The sequence below is a fragment of the Ranitomeya variabilis genome, chromosome 5 (assembly GCF_051348905.1).
Source record: "Ranitomeya variabilis isolate aRanVar5 chromosome 5, aRanVar5.hap1, whole genome shotgun sequence".
Classification (NCBI taxonomy): Eukaryota; Metazoa; Chordata; class Amphibia; order Anura; family Dendrobatidae; genus Ranitomeya; species Ranitomeya variabilis.
In genome coordinates, this window is record NC_135236.1 from 296,808,836 (window position 1) to 296,830,493 (window position 21,658).

The window sequence follows — 21,658 nt, forward strand, 5'->3', positions numbered from 1 at the left end:
CAAACCAGCCGGACCCTGCCTGCCCTGTGATCTGGTGCTCTGGACTGTGGCTGCTGAAGTCTTCAGTAAACCAGGTAAAGAGACTGCAAACCTGTGTCCTCGTTCTTTACTGCACCATTCACCATCTTCCATCTACACACCGGGAGCCCTTGGGATATACTTCACCTGTGGGAAGCTATACCATCTAGCTGCCATAACATCACCCCAGAGGACCCCTTAAAGCAGCATCGGTCCCCACTGACCGAATACCACAGGTGGCGTCACAAACATAAAGTTTATTCCCTTTAAAGACCTTTCCCTTTGACATGGTCACCCAGGGCCACGGACCCTGGGCCACGTGACATCCCCCTGTGAAGTCAGGACCCGGTACCGAGTACCCCACGGCCCTGGCGGGCGACTCACCTGCCTGCCTACCTGTATCTCAGCCATGCCCGCCTGCCTGTCAGTGTTCCGTCCCCCAGTGGGATCAGCAGCTACAGTCAGACTCCACCCTGGAGTGGTACCTGGCAGCTACCTGCCTCACAAGCCTGACCTCACTATCAGAGGCTCAAGTGAACACCAAGGAAGCTGCTTAGTCACGACCCTTCCAGGGATGTCTGGTTTGGGGCACAGTGGGGCCACATCCCCCATGCTTGCACCAACCAGTCATGGCACGAGCATTACAGTTTTCTCAGGGCATGGTCCCCACTGAGTCCCATGGTCCTTCATTCTCAAAACAAGATGAACTTTTTCCCTGCCAGCATGAGCAATCGAAAAAATTCTTTACCCGATCAGAACTTCAGACTTTCGTTGCACCACCCACAATCATAGTCCTGGCTCATCTGATTTGCGCTCCTAATGTTGAGGAAATCCCAGCGGATCCGCCTAGGTAAGATGGGGATCCAGGGCAGTGCTGTAATTCCTGGAGCAGTGCTTACAAAACTTCAAATGGCAGGAGAAGACAAAGCCCTTTCCACTAGGGCGATATGCTTGGGGCCGCTGTCTTCATTCCACTCAGCTCCTGCATTTGAGGGAGCATTTGGTTATTTAACCCTTTACCTTTCAGGCTTTTACTGAGTTCTCTTGGTTTCATTATGCAGATGACCCTTTATATATATTGTCTATGGTCATCTTCTGTGGTCTTACCTATTGGATCCTTCACTACCTTGGGGGGTCCTTTTCCTTGATGGGCATGTTATTGTCAACGTTAGGTTTGCAGAGTTGCACCACACAGCCCCATGAGCCAGTAGGTCTGAGATTGGTTTATATGCATATATGTGTATATTGGGCACTATAGAATGTACTTTTTTTTTTCCTGAGTGTATTGACTCTTGTCTGGTTTTAATTATGTTTTAATATTTTGTGTGGCGTACCAATAAAATATACTGTTAAATAATTTTCTATACAATTTTGTGGTGTGCATTTATTGCAGTGGTGCTTTCTCTTTTTTGGCCTTCAGAGAGGAAGAGGACTAGAACTCTAGTGCCACCAATAGGAAGTAGCAATCTTAACAGTCAATGTCGACCCTTTAACACAAGCATTGTCACATGACTTAGGATAAAAGCCAAACCAGAATCTCAATTTGCAGACACTGTGTTTCGGGGTACTGCCCCTCGTCAGTGCAAAGTGGAGATCTGGCTTGGCTGAGTGAGAGGCGTCTGACCGGGATCCAAGAAGTACCGTTTCTCCTTGCGGAGAGTAACATGTTAAGCATGTCGAGATGATGAGACTTAAAGCCGCAATGCTCCTCTGGGAAATATGCAAATTGTCTCTTCAGAGAGGAAGAGGACTAGAACTCTAGTGCACCTATTGGAAGTAGCAATCCTAACAGTCAATGTTGACCCTTTAACGAGTCTTGTCACATGACTTGGGATAAAAGCCAAACCAGAATTTGCAGACACATTTTCCATATTTTCAATTTCCATATTTCGTCCAACAGAGTCATGTTATGGCTTGTTTTTTGCGGGACGAGCTGACGTTTAATTAAGGTATTCTCTCAGATCAAACGTTATCACCCCCATATCATAGCCTTTGTCAAAATTCATCTCACAAGAGACTCAGCCAGGTGGCTGCATAAACAATGGGTAAAGAGGTCACTACATGCTTTTAACACAATTTATGCCAGAGGAATATCCCTCCTTATATATAGATCTATTAAATGGGAGATGAAGGTTGTTCGTTGAGACCCCCTGAAGGTCACTTTATTTTTGTACATGCTGCTATAAACTCCAAAGATTGTTATAGTTTGTGTACTGTATATAATCTTCCCCCAGTTAACATGACCATTCTCAAGAGTGTAATAAGTTTTGCATTGAACTGCCCTGTTGCATATGTTTTATGTATAGGGGGATTTCATTCTAATTCTGAATAATAGTTTGGATGGACTCCGACTAGATAGAAATGATTCCCCTACTAATCTGTCAACATTTATGGAAGAAAATGGCTGTGTGGATGTTTGGAGATTACACCACCCAAATATAAAAGAAAATACTTGTCATTCATCAGCAAAACCCACTTTATCTTGTTTAGACTATATATTTGGTTCCAGCAATATAGAACTATGGGTAGAAAGTGTGGAACATGGGAATATGGATATTTCAGACCATAGTCCTATAAACTCAAATTTGATCAGGTGATACATTGACCCCTATGGAAATTACATTCATTCTGGTTAAAGATAATTGACCCATATGACAGAGCAATAGACCAACTCAATTGTTTTATAGAGACACATCCAGAGCCCTGTAATATTAATTTATTTTTGGACACATTGAAAGTATATCTTTAGAAGCTGTTTGTTATCGAGAATTTCACATATTGAAAGGGTCACATTTAAAGAATACTTGGACTTTGAACGTAAATGAAAAGAGACCAAAAAGCAATACATAACTAATCCATCCAATGTACGGTAAATAGATTAGAATGACTAAAATCCCATAGACTCTATATACAGCACTCAGTTTCCAAATCTAAATGTAAATTCTTTTTCAAACGACAATCTTATTTTAAGTTGGGAAATCAAACAAGTACGGTAAGTTACTAGCATTTATGGTTCGTCAACATAACTCCTGTAATACCATACTCAAAATTCGGAAATCGGGTGACATGACATTATAGCTATGTCCCTTGAGGACATTCCCCACTAATTCTATGAATATTGTAAATCATTATATAAGTTCAAGAGTAAACACACTGAGGACTGCCTATCCTATGTAATCTACAGTTCCCAAAACTAACTGACTCCCAACAAAGCCTGTTACACAGGGACGGACACTGACAGCTTGGGGCCCCAGTGCAAGAAATGTGTCTGGACCCCCCTTTTATGGTGACAAAGCTGTATATACACTCACTGGCCACTTTATTAGGTACACCTGTCCAACTTCTTGTTAACACTTAATTTCTAATCAGCCAATCACATGGCGGCAACTCAGTGCATTTAGGCATGTAGACATGGTCAAGACAATCTCCTGCAGTTCAAACCGAGCATCAGTATGGGGAAGAAAGGTGATTTGAGTGCCTTTGAATGTGGCATGGTTGTTGGTGCCAGAAGGGCTGGTCTGAGTATTTCAGAAACTGCTGATCTACTGGGATTTTCACGCACAACCATCTCTAGGGTTTACAGAGAATGGTCCGAAAAAGAAAAAAAATCCAGTGAGCGGCAGTTCTGTGGGCGGAAATGCCTTGTTGATGCCAGAGGTCAGAGGAGAATGGGCAGACTGGTTCGAGCTGATAGAAAGGCAACAGTGACTCAAATCGCCACCCGTTACAACCAAGGTAGGCCTAAGAGCATCTCTGAACGCACAGTGCATCGAACTTTGAGGCAGATGGGCTACAGCAGCAGAAGACCACACCGGGTACCACTCCTTTCAGCTAAGAACAGGAAACTGAGGCTACAATTTGTACAAGCTCATCGAAATTGGACAGTAGAAGATTGGAAAAACGTTGCTTGGTCTGATGAGTCTCGATTTCTGCTGCGACATTCGGATGGTAGGGTCAGAATTTGGCGTAAACAACATGAAAGCATGAATCCATCCTGCCTTGTATGGAGCATCTTTGGGATGTGCAGCCGACAAATCTGCGGCAACTGTGTGATGCCATCATGTCAATATGGACCAAAATCTCTGAGGAATGCTTCCAGCACCTTGTTGAATCTATGCCACGAAGAATTGAGGCAGTTCTGAAGGCAAAAGGGGGTCCAACCCGTTACTAGCATGGTGTACCTAATAAAGTGGCCGGTGAGTGTATATACTGTATATATATATATATATATATATATATATACACTCACCGGCCACTTTATTAGGTACACCATGCTAGTAACGGGTTGGACCCCCTTTTGCCTTCAGAATTGCCTCAATTCTTCGTGGCATAGATTCAACAAGGTGCTGGAAGCATTCCTCAGAGATTTTGGTCCATATTGACATGATGGCATCACACAGTTGCCGCAGATTTGTCGGCTGCACATCCCAAAGATGCTCCATACAAGGCAGGATGGATCCATGCTTTCATGTTGTTTACGCCAAATTCTGACCCTACCATCCGAATGTCGCAGCAGAAATCGAGACTCATCAGACCAAGCAACGTTTTTCCAATCTTCTACTGTCCAATTTCGATGAGCTTGTACAAATTGTAGCCTCAGTTTCCTGTTCTTAGCTGAAAGGAGTGGTACCCGGTGTGGTCTTCTGCTGCTGTAGCCCATCTGTCTCAAAGTTCGACGCACTGTGCGTTCAGAGATGCTCTTAGGCCTACCTTGGTTGTAACGGGTGGTGATTTGAGTCACTGTTGCCTTTCTATCAGCTCGAACCAGTCTGCCCATTCTCCTCTGACCTCTGGCATCAACAAGGCATTTCCGCCCACAGAACTGCCGCTCACTGGATTTTTTTTCTTTTTCGGACCATTCTCTGTAAACCCTAGAGATGGTTGTGTGTGAAAATCCCAGTAGATCAGCAGTTTCTGAAATACTCAGACCAGCCCTTCTGGCACCAACAACCATGCCACGTTCAAAGGCACTCAAATCACCTTTCTTCCCTATACTAATGCTCGGTTTGAACTGCAGGAGATTGTCTTGACCATGTCTACATGCCTAAATGCACTGAGTTGCCGCCATGTGATTGGCTGATTAGAAATTAAGTGTTAACAAGAAGTTGGACAGGTGTACCTAATAAAGTGGCCGGTGAGTGTATATATATATATATATATATATATATATATATATATATATATATATAATAAAGGGAACACCTAAACAACAGAATATAACTCCAAGTAAATCAAACTTCTGTGAAATCAAACTGTCCACTTAGGAAGCAACACTGTTTAAGAATCAATTTCACATGCTGTTGTGCAAATGGAATAAACAACAGATGGAAATTATTGGCAATTATCAAGATGCACTCAATAAAGGAGTGGTTCTGCAGACGGGGACCACAGACCACATCTCAGTACCAATGCTTTCTAGCTGATGTTTGGTTGCTTTTGAATGTGGGTTGTGCTTTCACACTGGTGGTAGCATGAGACGGACTCTACAACCCACACAAGTGGCTCAGGTGGTGCAGCTCATCCAGGATGGCACATCAATGCGAGCTGTGGCAAGAAGGTTTGCTGTGTCTGTCAGCGTAGTGTCCAGAGACTAGAGATGCTACCAGGAGAGAGGTCAGTACACTAGGAAACGTGGAGGGGGCCGCAGGAGGGCAACAACCCAGCAGCATGACCGCTACCTCAGCCTTTGTGCAAGGAGGAACAGGAGGAGCACTGCCAGAGCCCTGCAAAATGACCTCCAGCAGGCCACAAATGTGCATGTATAGAAAATGCTTCAGCACAACCTAATTAATAGGGAGGTGCACAAATATAGGTTCCCAAACCTTAATACGTGAAATAATTTATAATTGGCACACTCCAGAAATGTGATGCAAAGGGGAATATTTAATGTACATACAATGGTTACAAACGTTTCGGTCCGCGTGGACCTTCATCAGTGTACTAAGTGTATAACTGAAATGGTGTGAACCGTATACAGGGCCCCAATCAGAGTTTTACTTGCATCAGCTGAATAGTGTTGGAGAAAAGACACTACAGGATGTCAGAGTCCAGCAACTTGTAAAGACACGTGCAATGCACAGAGTGCAGCTACGTGGTGTCCACCGCAAGTAGGCTGTGCGGTGGACACCGCATAGCTGCACTCTGTCCATTGCCCGTGTCTCTACAAGTTGCTGGACTCTGACATCCTGTAGTGTCTTTTCTCCAACACTATTCAGCTGATGCAAGTAAAACTCTGATTGGGGCCCTGTATACGGTTCACACCATTTCATTTATACACTTAGTACACTGATGAAGGTCCACGCGGACCGAAACGTTTGTAACCATTGTATGTACATTAAATATTCCCCTTTGCATCACATTTCTGGAGTGTGCCAATTATAAATTATTTCACAAATGTGCATGTGTCTGCACAAAGGGTTAGAAACCGACTCCATAAGGATGGTCTGAGTGCTCAACATCCACAGATGGGGGTTGTGCTCGCAGCCCAACACCGTGCAGGACGATTGGCATTTGCCACAGAACACCAGGATAGCCAAATTTGCCACTGGCGCCCTGTGCTCTTCACAGCTGAAAGCAGGTTTACGCTGAGCACATGTAACAGACGTGACAGAGTCTGAAGAAGCCATGGAGAGCGATCTGCTGTTCAGGAGCTGGCGGATGCTTTAGTCCAGGTCTGGGAGGAGATCCCTCAGGAGACCATCCACCGCCTCATCAGGGGCATGCCCAAGCATTGTAGGGAGGTTATACAGGCACATGGAGGCAACACTCAAAACTGAACATCATTTCCTTGTCTTGAGGCATTTCCACTGAAGTTGGATCAGCCTGTAATTTGATTTTCCACTTTGATTTTGAGTATCATTCCAAATCCAGACCTCCTTGGGATAGTCATTTTGATTTGCATTGATCATTTTTATGCTTTATTGTTCTCAACACATTCCACTATGTAATGAATAAAGATTTTTGCAGCTGAAATATTTCATTCAGTGATATCTAGGATGTGGTATTTTAGTGTTTCCTTTATCTTTTTGAGCAGTGTATATATATCTACACACATACACACACACACGCATACATGTATATATATATTACATAGTCTGCATTATTATGTATATTGCCATTAGTGTTGAGCATTCCGATACCGCAAGTATCGGGTATTGGCCGATACTTGCGGTATTGGAATTCTGATACCGAGATCCGATACTTACCGCATATCGGATACCGGAATCGGAAGTTCCCATAATTCAAACAGCACAAATTCAGCCAATGAGGAATGATTACAAGTGTGGGCACATCCTGTTCAGCATGGTGAGCATGTAACTACTGGCAAGGCTGTGATTGGCTGCTGAAATGATGTCATGATGCACTATAAAAAATGCTGCCGCCCTTTCTGGCTCACTCTGCTGTGAATTCAGTTAGGCATAGGATGCTGTGTTCTGACTGAGGGCCAGTTGAGATAGCGATTTGCTTCTTTGTGCTTTTCCCAGGCTAATTTAGCAACCGCTGTGTGTTCACCTTGCTTTTGCCTTGCAGCGCTGTTTTCACAGCGATCTGCAAGGTCTCTGTGTGTGTGTGTGTGTGTGTGAGTGCAGCCCACTCTCTAGTCTGTGTGCAGCCATAGCCGGTTGTATTCAGCTCAGGGTGGTTCACTGTCTCATACTGTTCTATCCATTCCATTGTCCTTTTTTGCAAATAGTGCAGCCCGCTGCACATTTTTTCAAATCGTTCCTATTAGTGGCTTTCCACCCGTATCCAGCTAAATTGTGGAAAAACACTACATAGGATAACGTAGAGGAGGTTTTTTGGGCCTTGCAGCGCCGTTTACGGCTGTCTGCACGGTCTCCGTGTGAGTGCAGCTCGCCCTGTAGTCTGTGCAGCCACAGCCGGTTGTATCCAGCTCAGGGTGCGTCACTGCCTCATAGCGTAAAATACATTGTCCTTTTTTGCAAATAGTGCAGCCCGCTGCACATTTTTTCAAATAATTCCTATTAGTGGCTTTCCACCCGTATCCAGCTAAATTGTGGAAAAACACTACATAGGATAACGTAGAGGAGGTTTTTTGGGCCTTGCAGCGCCGTTTACGGCTGTCTGCACGGTCTCCGTGTGAGTGCAGCTCGCCCTGTAGTCTGTGTGCAGCCACAGCCGGTTGTATCCAGCTCAGGGTGCGTCACTGCCTCATAGCGTAAAATACATTGTCCTTTTTAGCAAATAGTGCAGCCCGCTGCACATTTTTTCAAATAATTCCTATTAGTGGCTTTCCACCCGTATCCAGCTAAATTGTGGAAAAACACTACATAGGATAACGTAGAGGAGGTTTTTTGGGCCTTGCAGTGCCGTTTACAGCTGTCTGCACGGTCTCCGTGTGAGTGCAGCTCACCCTGTAGTCAGTGTGCAGCCACAGCCGGTTGTATCCAGCTCAGGGTGCGTCACTGCCTCATAGCGTAAAATACATTGTCCTTTTTAGCAAATAGTGCAGCCCGCTTCACATTTTTTCAAATAATTCCTCTTAGTGGCTTTCCACCCGTATCCAGCTAAATTGTGGAAAAACACTACATAGGATAACGTAGAGGAGGTTTTTTGGGCCTTGCAGCGCCGTTTACGGCTGTCTGCACGGTCTCCGTGTGAGTGCAGCTCGCCCTGTAGTCAGTTCAGCCCAAAAAAAATAAATAACTAATAAAGTTCACCAAACACCACTTTACAGTTGTGTAGGCCACATTAGCTCATATTAAAGTCTAGTCCACACTTTAGAAAATTAGTGTTTTTTATACCTGTTAGGAGCTGTTCAGGAATAAGCACACTAAGCCGTTAGTACTTTTCTGCTTATCTTTATCAGTCAACCAAGATGAAGAAGGCAGGGAGTAAGGCACGTGGGCGCGGAGCAGGGAGAGGACGTGGGGATTCTGTGCCTGCTGCGGGCACCGGTGACTCATCATCACCCAGTTTCAGCAGGGAACAGTCCTTCATGCGCAGCTTTGTCAGAGAGCGCCGTACACCGCTGCTGCGTGAAGACCAAATTGAAGCCGTTGTCGGATGGATGGCAGCTAACGCATCGACTTCAATTAGTGCCACATTCTTCAGGGACAGAGCACTGGAGAGCACCCATCTGTCTCTTCACCACCTGCCAAATTGCCCAGGCAGTCAGAGAGCCCAGGACAGGAGCCGTCTCTACTTCTGTTCTCTGAATCTCTTGGCTTGGAAACAGGGAGCCAGCCAAGCAGCATTGGAGAAATGGAAAAAGAGGCAGTGTGCAGTGATGCCCAAAAGGTTTAGTTGCCCCCCACATGTATTGACGGTGAAATGAGAGGAAGGCACACACATAGAGATGATATATATAGGTTTAGCAAATAGAGGCCCGCTGTAAACTAGAAAGCAGAACGATACAAAAGGGGTCTGAGCGGTCAGCAAAAAACCCTAATCAAAAAACCATCCTGAGATTACAAGAACCCATGTGCCAACTCATGGCACATGGGGAGAACCTCAGTCCACTAGAGCTACCAGCTAGCATAGAGACATAATAAGCAAGCTGGACAAAAAACCAAACAACTGAAAATCAGCACTTAGCTTATCCTGAAAGATCTGGGAGCAGGTAGGCAGGAACCAAACAGAGCACATCTGAATACATTGATAGCCGGCAAGGGAATGACAGAAAGGCCAGGTAAAATAGGAAACACCCAGCCTCTGATGGACAGGTGGAAACCAAAGGCCGCAACCCACCAAAGTCACCCAGTACCAGCAGTAACCACCAGAGGGAGCCCACAAACAGAATCCACAACAGTACCCCCCCCTTGAGGAGGGGTCACCGAACCCTCACGAGAACCCCCAGGGCGATCAGGGTGAGCTCTATGGAAGGCGCGGACCAAATCAGTCGCATGAACATCGGAGGCGACCACCCAGGAATTATCCTCCTGACCATAACCCTTCCACTTAACCAAATACTGGAGTTTGCGTCTGGAAACACGAGAATCCAAGATCTTCTCAACAACATACTCCAATTCTCCCTCCACCAGCACCGGAGCAGGAGGCTCAACCGAAGGAACAACGGGCACCTCATACCTCCGCAACAACGACCGATGGAACACATTATGAATAGCAAACGATGCTGGGAGATCCAAACGAAAAGATACAGGGTTAAGAATCTCCGAGATCCTATAAGGACCGATGAACCGAGGCTTGAACTTAGGAGAAGAGACCTTCATAGGGACAAAACGAGAAGACAACCACACCAAATCCCCAACAAGAAGTCGGGGACCCACGCGGCGACGGCGATTAGCAAACTGCTGAGTCTTCTCCTGAGATAACTTCAAATTGTCCACCACCTGATTCCAAATCTGATGTAGCCTGTCCACCACCACGTCCACTCCAGGACAATCCGAAGACTCCAACTGACCAGAGGAAAAACGAGGATGAAACCCCGAATTACAAAAAAAAGGAGAGACCAACGTGGCAGAACTAGCCCGATTATTAAGAGCAAATTCGGCCAGTGGCAAAAAAGCAACCCAGTCATCTTGATCAGCAGAAACAAAACACCTCAAATAAGTTTCCAAGGTCTGATTAGTTCGCTCCGTCTGGCCATTCGTCTGAGGATGGAATGCAGACGAGAAAGACAAATCAATGCCCATCTTGGCACAAAACGTCCGCCAAAATCTAGACACAAACTGGGATCCCCTGTCAGAAACGATATTCTCCGGAATCCCATGCAAACGAACCACGTTCTGAAAAAATAAAGGGACCAACTCAGAGGAGGAAGGCAACTTAGGCAAGGGCACCAAATGAACCATCTTAGAAAAGCGGTCACACACAACCCAGATAACGGACATTTTCTGTGAAACCGGGAGATCAGAAATAAAATCCATGGAAATGTGCGTCCAAGGCCTCTTCGGGATGGGCAAGGATAACAACAACCCACTGGCCCGAGAACAGCAAGGCTTAGCTCGAGCACACACTTCACAAGACTGCACAAAGGTACGCACATCCCTAGACAAGGAAGGCCACCAAAAAGACCTGGCCACCAAGTCTCTAGTACCAAATATTCCAGGATGACCAGCCAACACAGAAGAATGGACCTCGGAGATGACTCTACTGGTCCAATCATCTGGAACAAACAGTCTTTCTGGTGGACAACGATCCGGTTTATCCACCTGAAACTCCTGCAATGCACGTCGCAAGTCTGGGGATACGGCGGACAATATTACCCCATCCCTAAGGATACCAGTAGGCCCAGCGTCTCCTGGAGAGTCAGGCACAAAACTCCTGGAAAGAGCATCTGCCTTCACATTCTTTGAACCTGGCAGGTATGAAACCACGAAATTGAAACGAGAAAAAAACAACGACCAATGAGCCTGTCTAGGATTCAAACGCCTGGCAGACTCAAGGTAAATGAGATTCTTGTGATCAGTCAAGACCACCACACGATGTTTAGCACCCTCAAGCCAATGACGCCACTCCTCAAATGCCCACTTCATGGCCAAAAGCTCCCGGTTACCCACATCATAATTGCGCTCGGCGGGCGAGAATTTTCTAGAGAAGAATGCACATGGCTTCATCACCGAGCTATTAGAACTTCTCTGTAACAAAACCGCCCCCGCTCCAATCTTGGAAGCATCAACCTCAACCTGAAAAGGAAGTGAAACATCTGGTTGACACAACACAGGAGCAGAAGAAAACCGGCGCTTAAGTTCCTGAAAGGCCCCCACGGCCGCAGGAGACCAATCAGCAACATCAGCACCCTTTTTAGTCAAATCAGTCAAAGGTTTAACAATACTGGAAAAATTAGCAATGAACCGACGATAAAAATTAGCAAACCCCAAGAACTTCTGTAGGCTCTTAACAGATGTAGGTTGTGTCCAGTCACAAATTGCCTGAACCTTGACGGGATCCATCTCAATAGTAGAAGGAGAAAAAATGTACCCCAAAAAAGAAATCTTCTGGACTCCGAAGAGACACTTTGAGCCCTTCACAAACAGAGAATTGGTGCAGAACCTGAAACACCTTCCTGACCTGTAGAACATGAGACTCCCAGTCATCAGAAAACACCAAAATATCATCCAAATACACAATCATAAACTTATCCAGATATTCACGGAAAATATTGTGCATAAAGGACTGAAAGACTGACGGAGCATTGGAGAGTCCAAAAGGCATTACCAAATACTCAAAATGGCCCTCAGGCGTATTAAATGCGGTTTTCCACTCATCACCCTGTTTTATCCGCACCAAATTATACGCACCGCGAAGATCTATCTTAGTGAACCACCTAGCCCCCTTAATGCGAGCAAACAAATCAGTCAATAATGGCAATGGATACTGATATTTGACTGTAATCTTATTCAGAAGGCGATAATCTATACAAGGCCTCAGGGAACCATCTTTTTTTGCCACGAAAAAAAAACCTGCTCCCAGAGGGGACGAAGATGGACGAATATCTCCCTTTTCCAAGGACTCCTTAATATAATTCCGCATAGCAGTATGCTCTGGCAGTGACAGATTAAATAAATGACCCTTAGGGAACTTACTGCCAGGAATCAATTCTATAGCACAGTCACAATCTCTATGAGGAGGGAGCGAATTGAGCTTAGGCTCCTCAAAAACATCCCTATAGTCAGACAAAAACTCAGGGATCTCAGAAGGAGTAGATGAAGCGATTGAAATCGGAGGTGCATCATCATGAACCCCCTGACATCCCCAGCTTAACACAGACATTGTTTTCCAGTCCAGGACAGGATTATGAGTTTGTAACCATGGCAGACCCAGCACTAGTACATCATGTAAATTATACAGTACAAGGAAGCGAATCACCTCCTGATGAACGGGAGTCATGCGCATGGTCACTTGCGTCCAATACTGCGGTTTATTCATAGCCAATGGTGTAGAGTCAATTCCCTTCAGAGGAATAGGAACTTCCAGAGGCTCCAGACTAAAACCGCAGCGTTTAGCAAATGACCAATCCATAAGACTCAGGGCAGCGCCCGAATCCACATAGGCATCAATGGAAATGGAAGACAGTGAAAAAATCAGAGTCACAGACAAAATGAACTTAGGCTGCAGAGTACCAATGGCAAAAGATTTATCAAGCTTTTTTGTGCGTTTAGAGCATGCTGATATAACATGAGCTGAATCACCACAATAAAAACACAATCCATTTTTCCGCCTATAATTTTGCCGTTCACTTCTGGACTGAATTCTATCACATTGCATAGTCTCAGGTGCCTGTTCAGAAGACACCGCCAACTGGTGCACGGGTTTGCGCTCCCGTAAACGCCGATCAATCTGAATGGCCATAGCCATAGACTCATTCAGACCTGTAGGCGTAGGGAACCCCACCATAATATCCTTAATGGCCTCAGAAAGACCATTTCTGAAGTTTGCAGCCAGGGCGCACTCATTCCACTGAGTAAGCACCGACCATTTCCGAAATTTTTGACAATATATTTCCGCTTCATCATGCCCCTGAGAGAGGGCTAACAAAGCCTTTTCAGCCTGAATCTCCAGGTTGGGTTCCTCATAGAGCAATCCCAATGCCAGAAAAAATGCATCCACACTGAGCAATGCAGGATCCCCTGGTGCCAATGCAAATGCCCAACTCTGAGGGTCGCCCCGCAGGAAAGATATTACAATCCTGACCTGTTGAGCAGGGTCTCCAGAGGAGCGTGATTTTAAAGAAAGAAACAATTTACAATTGTTCCTGAAATTCAGGAAGGTAGATCTATCTCCAGAGAAGAACTCTGGAATAGGAATTCTAGGTTCAGACATGGGAGTGTGAACAACAAAATCCTGTATGTTTTGAACTTTTGCCGCGAGATTACTCAGGCTGGAAGCCAAACTCTGGACATCCATGTTAAACAGCTAAGATCAGAGCCATTCAAGGGTTAAGAGGAGGTAAGAAGCAGCTAGACAGCAATTAAGGGCTAGGCAGCAAAACTCTGAAGGAAAAAAAAAAAAAAAAATTTCCCTTAAACACTTCTTTTTCTCCTGCTTCAGCCCCAACAATTAACACTTTGTGGGCCGGCTATACTGTCATGAATCCCAATGGCTAGGGATAGCACAGGACAAGCAAGGTACAAATATATAACGGACGAGCTCTAGGGTGATGGAACCTGGGCTGACCGCTGCCCTACGCCTGACAAACGCAACTAGAGATAGCCAGGGAGCGTGCCTACGTTGGTTCTAGACGCCACGCACCAGCCTAAGAGCTAACTAGCACTGCAGAGAAATAAAGACCTCACTTGCCTCCAGAGGAATGAACCCCAAAAGGTTTAGTTGCCCCCCACATGTATTGATGGTGAAATGAGAGGAAGGCACACACATAGAGATGATATATATAGGTTTAGCAAATAGAGGCCCGCTGTAAACTAGAAAGCAGAACGATACAAAAGGGGTCTGAGCGGTCAGCAAAAAACCCTAATCAAAAAACCATCCTGAGATTACAAGAACCCATGTGCCAACTCATGGCACATGGGGAGAACCTCAGTCCACTAGAGCTACCAGCTAGCATAGAGACATAATAAGCAAGCTGGACAAAAAACCAAACAACTGAAAATCAGCACTTAGCTTATCCTGAAAGATCTGGGAGCAGGTTGGCAGGAACCAAACAGAGCACATCTGAATACATTGATAGCCGGCAAGGGAATGACAGAAAGGCCAGGTAAAATAGGAAACACCCAGCCTCTGATGGACAGGTGGAAACCAAAGGCCGCAACCCACCAAAGTCACCCAGTACCAGCAGTAACCACCAGAGGGAGCCCACAAACAGAATCCACAACAGCGTGCTGTGCTGCTGAGACTACCCAGGAGGAGCAGTTGGTGGCAGAGGGTAGTGTAGATGATGAGGTCCTTGACCCATCGTGGCGTGAGGGACAGGAAGGTGGTGGGAGCAGCTCTGAGGAAGAGATTCCCCGAACGGGCCAAAGAGGGAGAGGGAGGGGAAGACTGCAGAGCCTGTACCCTCCACTTCGGCACCCGTTAGGAGCATGCCTCTTCCAACAGCCAAAAAGGGTGCCTTTTTTGACACAGTTGCAGATGAAATTTGCTTTGTCAAATGCAAGGTGTGTCATCAGAAAATCAAAAGAGGGAGAAATGTCAGCAGCCTCAATACCTCAAATATGTGGAAACATGTGCGGACCAGGCACGCGGTGGAGTTACAAAAACACACTGAAGAGCTAGGCCAACCAGAGACCCACTGTAATTCCACCCGCAGCACCACGTTCCCAGTCATCCTCACACTCCCAGGCCAGTCTACAGCCATCGGTAGTACAGGCATGGGAGAAAAGGTGGCCATTCTCGTCAAACCACCCACGAGCACAGGCTCTGAATGCAGGCGTTGCCAAACTTCTGTCACTGGAAATGCTGTCATTCAGGCTGGTGGAGACTGACAGCTTCCGTGACTTGATGGCATTGGCAGTCCCACAGTACAATGTACCCAGCCGCTTTTATTTCAGCAGGCAAGCCGTCCCTGCCCTGCACAAGCATGTGGAGGGACACATAAAACACGCGCTACTGAACGCCGTCAGTAGCAAGGTCCACCTCACCACAGATGCGTGGACCAGTCACCATGGACAGGGGCGATACCTTTCCCTCACTGCCCATTGGATTAATGTTGTTGAGCCGGGTACAGATCGTGAGAGTGGCGCAGGACATGTCCTGCCCACTCCAAGGATTGCAGGAATCCAGTCCGTACGCATTGACTCCTCCTAATACACAAGTTCCTCAGAAACATCGCTGCAGGAGCCGTCACAGTCCACCTCCACATGGACCCGTGAACGTTTACCTATTACAACCGACATGAGCACAGCCGTGGCCAAACGTCAACAGGCCGTCTTGAAATTAATTTCTTTGGGGAATCGAAGCCACACAGCGCAGGAGCTCTGGAATGCCATCAAGCAGGAGAGCGATGTGTGGTTTGTGCCAGCGAATCTCCAGCCAGGCATGGTAGTGTGTGACAATGGCCGAAATCTGGTGGCAGCTCTGGGCCTCGGCAACCTCGCTCACATCCCATGTCTGGCACATGTGCTCAACTTGGTCGTGCAGAGTTTTTTGAGGGACTATCCGGATCTTGATGCACTGCTGCACAAGGTCCGCCTAGAGTGTGCTCACTTGCGGCGTTCCAGCACGGCAAGATCGCGCATTGCGGCTCTGCAGCGCCGATTCCGCCTTCCGGATCATCGCATCATATGTGACCTACCAGGTGGAATTCCACGTTACATATGTTGGAGCGGTTGTGTGAGCAGCAGCAAGCAGTAATGGAGTACCAGCTGCATCAGGCGCAAAGAAGTCGCACTCCGCGCCGTTCAGACTTCACAACCACAGAGTGGGCCACTATGAAGGACGTCTGCCAGGTTTTGCGTCCCTTCGATTATTCCACGTGGATGGCGAGTGCAGATGATGCACTAGTCAGCATGACTGTCCCCCTTATCAGCTTGCTTCAACAAACACTGCAAGCGCTAAGGGATGATGTTGTGGAAGAGGTGGAGGATGAGGACTCACCATTTCCATCACCTTCTGGACAGTCAGCGCCACGTGGTTCCTCACAAACGCGTAGGCAGGGGACACTTTGTGAGGAGGATGAGGAGGAGTCAATGGAGGAGGAAGACATCCGTCCAGAGGAGGGAGTTACACAATTGTCCAGTAGTCTGTGTACATTGAGGATGGGGTGATGAAGAGCGGGCAGAGCTCACGCCTCAAGCAGGGGACAGCGTTTCTTGGCCAGTTGGCAGTCTGCAGCACATGGTTTATTACATGCTGCAGTGCCTGAGAAATGACCGGCGCATCGCCCCCATTCTCAACATGGCTGATTATTGGGTGTACACCCTCCTCTATCCTCGCTACCGGGACAACGTACAAAGCCTCATCACACCGTTGAACCGGGATCGTAAAATGCGGGAGTACCAAGACACACTGGTGAATTCCATCATCTTCTCCAGTCCAACTGAGAGAAGTGCTGCTAGTGCTTTACAAAGCAGCTCAGTGCATCCTGGCAGTGGAGGAGGCTCTGCACAAAGAGGGAGCAGAAGCAGTGCCTCTGCCCAAGGCAAGACCAGTATGGCCCAACTGTGGCACAGTTTTGTGTGCCCGCCACAAATGTCTACACCATCACAGGTGGCTCCAGTCAGCAGGAGGCAACGGTTCCGTCAGATGGTGACAGACTACATGTCTTGCCCTCTTAATGTACTCCCAGACGGCTCTTCCTGTTGTGAAATTGGATTTTGGGCTCCCCCGGTGGCCACTGGTGGAATTGAACTGGTGTGCATCATCCCCTCTGTTCACCTGTTTCCATCAGGATGTGGGAGTCGCTATTTAACCTTGCTCCTCTGTCACTTCCATGCCGGTCAACATTGTAATCAGAAGCCTTTCTGTGCATGTTCCTGCTGCTAGACAACTCCCAGTTAAGTTGGACTTTAGTCCTCGTTTGTTTTTGCATTTTGTTCCAGTTCACAGCTGTAGTTTCGTTTCTGTGTCTGGAAAGCTCTTGTGATCTGAAATTGCCACTCTGATGTTATGAGTTAATACTAGAGTCTTAAAGTAATTTCAGGATGGTATTTTGATAGGGTTTTCAGCTGACCATGAAAGTGCCCTTTCTGTTTTCCTACTATCTAGTAAGCGGACCTCAATTTTGCTAAACCTATTTTCATACTACGTTTGTCATTTCATCTAAAATCACCGCCAATATATGTGGGGGCCTCTGTCTGCCTATCGGGGAAATTTCTCTAGAGGTGAGCCAGGACTATATTTTCCTCTGCCAGGATTAGTTAGTCCTCCGGCCGGCGCTGGGCGTCTAGGGATAAAAAACGTAGGCAACGCTACCCGGCTACTGTTAGTTGTGCGGCAGGTTTAGTTCATGGTCAGTTTAGTTTCCATCCTTCCAAGAGCTAGTACTTATGTTTGCTGGGCTATGTTCTCTTGCCATTGAGAACCATAACAGTTTGACCGGACCAAAAGGGTTAAATTAATTGACAGAGAAAGGAGAGAAAAGAGAAGTCTGCTGAAGATTTTTTTTTTTTTTTTTTTTTTTTTTTTCCCCTTCCCTTCAGTTCTGAGTGTGCTTGTAATTGAATCTCTTGCAAGTCTGCCTATATTGCAGCCTTTCTCTCTCTCTCTCTCCTTCTAATCCTGGAATGGCTCTGTGTTCACCTGTTTAAAATGGATATTCAGAGTTTAGCTGCAGGTTTGAATAATCTCACCACGAAAGTTCAAAATTTACAAGATTTTGTTGTTCATGTTCCTATATCTGAACCTAGAATTCCTTTGCCTGAATTTTTCTCGGGGAATAGATCTTGCTTTCAAAATTTCAAAAATAATTGCAAGTTGTTTTTGTCCCTGAAATCTCGCTCTGCTGGAGATCCTGCTCAGCAGGTCAGGATTGTGATTTCCTTGCTCCGGGGCGACCCTCAGGATTGGGCTTTTGCATTGGCTCCAGGGGATCCTGCGTTGCTCAATGTGGATGCGTTTTTTTTGGCCTTGGGGTTGCTTTATGAGGAACCTCAGTTAGAGCTTCAGGCGGAAAAGGCCTTGATGTCCCTATCTCAGGGGCAAGACGAAGCTGAAATATACTGCCAGAAATTCCGTAAATGGGCTGTGCTTACTCAGTGGAATGAGTGCGCCCTGGCGGCGAATTTCAGAGAGGGTCTCTCTGATGCCATTAAGGATGTTATGGTGGGGTTCCCTGTGCCTGCGGGTCTGAATGAGTCCATGACAATGGCTATCCAGATCGATAGGCGTCTGCGGGAGCGCAAACCTGTGCACCATTTGGCGGTGTCTACTGAGAAGACGCCAGAGAATATGCAATGTGATAGAATTCTGTCCAGAAGTGAACGGCAGAATTTAAGACGAAAAAATGGGTTGTGCTTCTATTGCGGTGATTCAACTCATGTTATATCAGCATGCTCTAAGCGTACTAAGAAGCTTGATAAGTCTGTTTCAATTGGCACTTTACAGTCTAAGTTTATTCTATCTGTGACCCTGATTTGTTCTTTATCATCTATTACCGCGGATGCCTATGTCGACTCTGGCGCCGCTTTGAGTCTTATGGATTGGTCCTTTGCCAAACGCTGTGGGTATGATTTGGAGCCTCTTGAAACTCCTATACCCCTGAAGGGGATTGACTCCACCCCATTGGCTAGTAATAAACCACAATACTGGACACAAGTAACTATGCGGATTAATCCGGATCATCAGGAGATTATTCGCTTTCTTGTGCTGTATAACCTACATGATGTGTTGGTGCTTGGATTGCCATGGCTGCAATCTCATAACCCAGTCCTTGACTGGAAAGCTATGTCTGTGTTAAGCTGGGGATGTAAGGGGACGCATGGGGACGTACCTGTGGTTTCCATTTCATCATCTATTCCCTCTGAGATTCCTGAATTCTTGACTGAATATCGTGACGTTTTTGAAGAACCTAAGCTTGGTTCATTACCTCCGCACCGGGAGTGCGATTGTGCCATAGATTTGATTCCGGGTAGTAAATACCCTAAGGGTCGTTTATTTAATCTGTCTGTGCCTGAACATGCTGCTATGCGAGAATATATAAAGGAGTCCTTGGAAAAGGGACATATTCGTCCTTCGTCATCTCCCTTAGGAGCCGGTTTTTTCTTTGTGGCTAAGAAAGATGGCTCTTTGAGACCGTGTATTGATTATCGGCTTTTGAATAAAATCACGGTTAAATATCAATATCCGTTGCCACTGCTGACTGATTTGTTTGCTCGCATAAAGGGGGCCAAGTGGTTCTCTAAGATAGATCTCCGTGGGGCGTATAATTTGGTGCGAATTAAGCAGGGGGATGAGTGGAAGACCGCATTTAATACGCCCGAGGGCCACTTTGAGTATTTGGTGATGCCTTTTGGTCTTTCAAATGCCCCTTCAGTCTTTCAGTCCTTTATGCATGACATTTTCCGTGATTATTTGGATAAATTTATGATTGTGTATCTGGATGATATTTTGATTTTTTCGGATGACTGGGACTCTCATGTCCAGCAGGTCAGGAGGGTTTTTCAGGTTTTGCGGTCTAATTCCTTGTGTGTGAAGGGTTCTAAGTGCGTTTTTGGGGTTCAAAAGATTTCCTTTTTGGGATATATTTTTTCCCCCTCTTCCATCGAGATGGATCCTGTCAAGGTTCAGGCTATTTGTGATTGGACGCAACCCTCTTCTCTTAAGAGTCTTCAGAAATTTTTGGGCTTTGCTAACTTTTATCGTCGATTTATTGCTGGTTTTTCTGATGTTGTTAAACCATTGACTGATTTGACTAAGAAGGGTGCTGATGTTGCTGATTGGTCCCCTGCTGCTGTGGAGGCCTTTCGGGAGCTTAAGCGCCGCTTTTCTTTCGCCCCTGTGTTGCGTCAGCCTGATGTTGCTCTTCCTTTTCAGGTTGAGGTCGACGCTTCTGAAATCGGAGCTGGGGCAGTTTTGTCGCAGAGAAGTTCTGATTGTTCCGTGATGAGACCTTGTGTCTTTTTCTCGCGTAAATTTTCGCCCGCCGAGCGGAATTATGATGTTGGGAATCGGGAGCTTTTGGCCATGAAGTGGGCTTTTGAGGAGTGGCGTCATTGGCTTGAGGGGGCTAGACATCAGGTGGTGGTATTGACTGACCACAAAAATCTAATTTATCTTGAGTCCGCCAGACGCCTGAATCCTAGACAGGCGCGCTGGTCGTTGTTTTTCTCTCGGTTTAATTTTGTGGTGTCCTACCTGCCGGGTTCTAAGAATGTTAAGGCGGATGCCCTTTCTAGGAGTTTTGAGCCTGACTCCCCTGGTAACTCTGAACCTACAGGTATCCTTAAGGATGGAGTGATATTGTCTGCCGTTTCTCCAGACCTGCGGCGGGCCTTGCAGGAGTTTCAGGCGGATAGACCTGATCGTTGCCCACCTGGTAGACTGTTCCTGATGATTGGACCAGTAAAGTCATTTCTGAGGTTCATTCTTCTGCGTTGACAGGTCATCCTGGAATCTTTGGTACCAGGGATTTGGTGGCAAGGTCCTTCTGGTGGCCTTCCCTGTCTCGAGATGTGCGAGGCTTTGTGCAGTCTTGTGACGTTTGTGCTCGGGCCAAGCCTTGTTGTTCTCGGGCTAGTGGATTGTTGTTGCCCTTGCCTATCCCGAAGAGGCCCTGGACGCACATCTCGATGGATTTTATTTCGGATCTTCCTGTTTCTCAGAAGATGTCTGTCATCTGGGTGGTGTGTGACCGTTTCTCTAAGATGGTCCATTTGGTTCCCCTGCCTAAGTTGCCTTCTTCTTCCGAGTTGGTTCCTCTGTTTTTTCAAAATGTGGTCCGTTTGCATGGTATTCCGGAGAATATCGTTTCTGACAGAGGAACCCAATTCGTGTCTAGATTTTGGCGAGCATTCTGTGCTAGGATGGGCATAGATTTGTCTTTCTCGTCTGCTTTCCATCCTCAGACTAATGGCCAGACCGAGCGGACGAATCAGACCTTGGAGACATATTTGAGGTGTTTTGTGTCTGCAGATCAGGATGATTGGGTTGCTTTTTTGCCTTTAGCGGAGTTTGCCCTCAATAATCGGGCCAGCTCTGCCACCTTGGTGTCTCCTTTTTTCTGTAATTCGGGGTTTCATCCTCGATTTTCTTCCGGTCAGGTGGAATCTTCGGATTGTCCTGGAGTGGATGCTGTGGTGGAGAGGTTGCATCAGATTTGGGG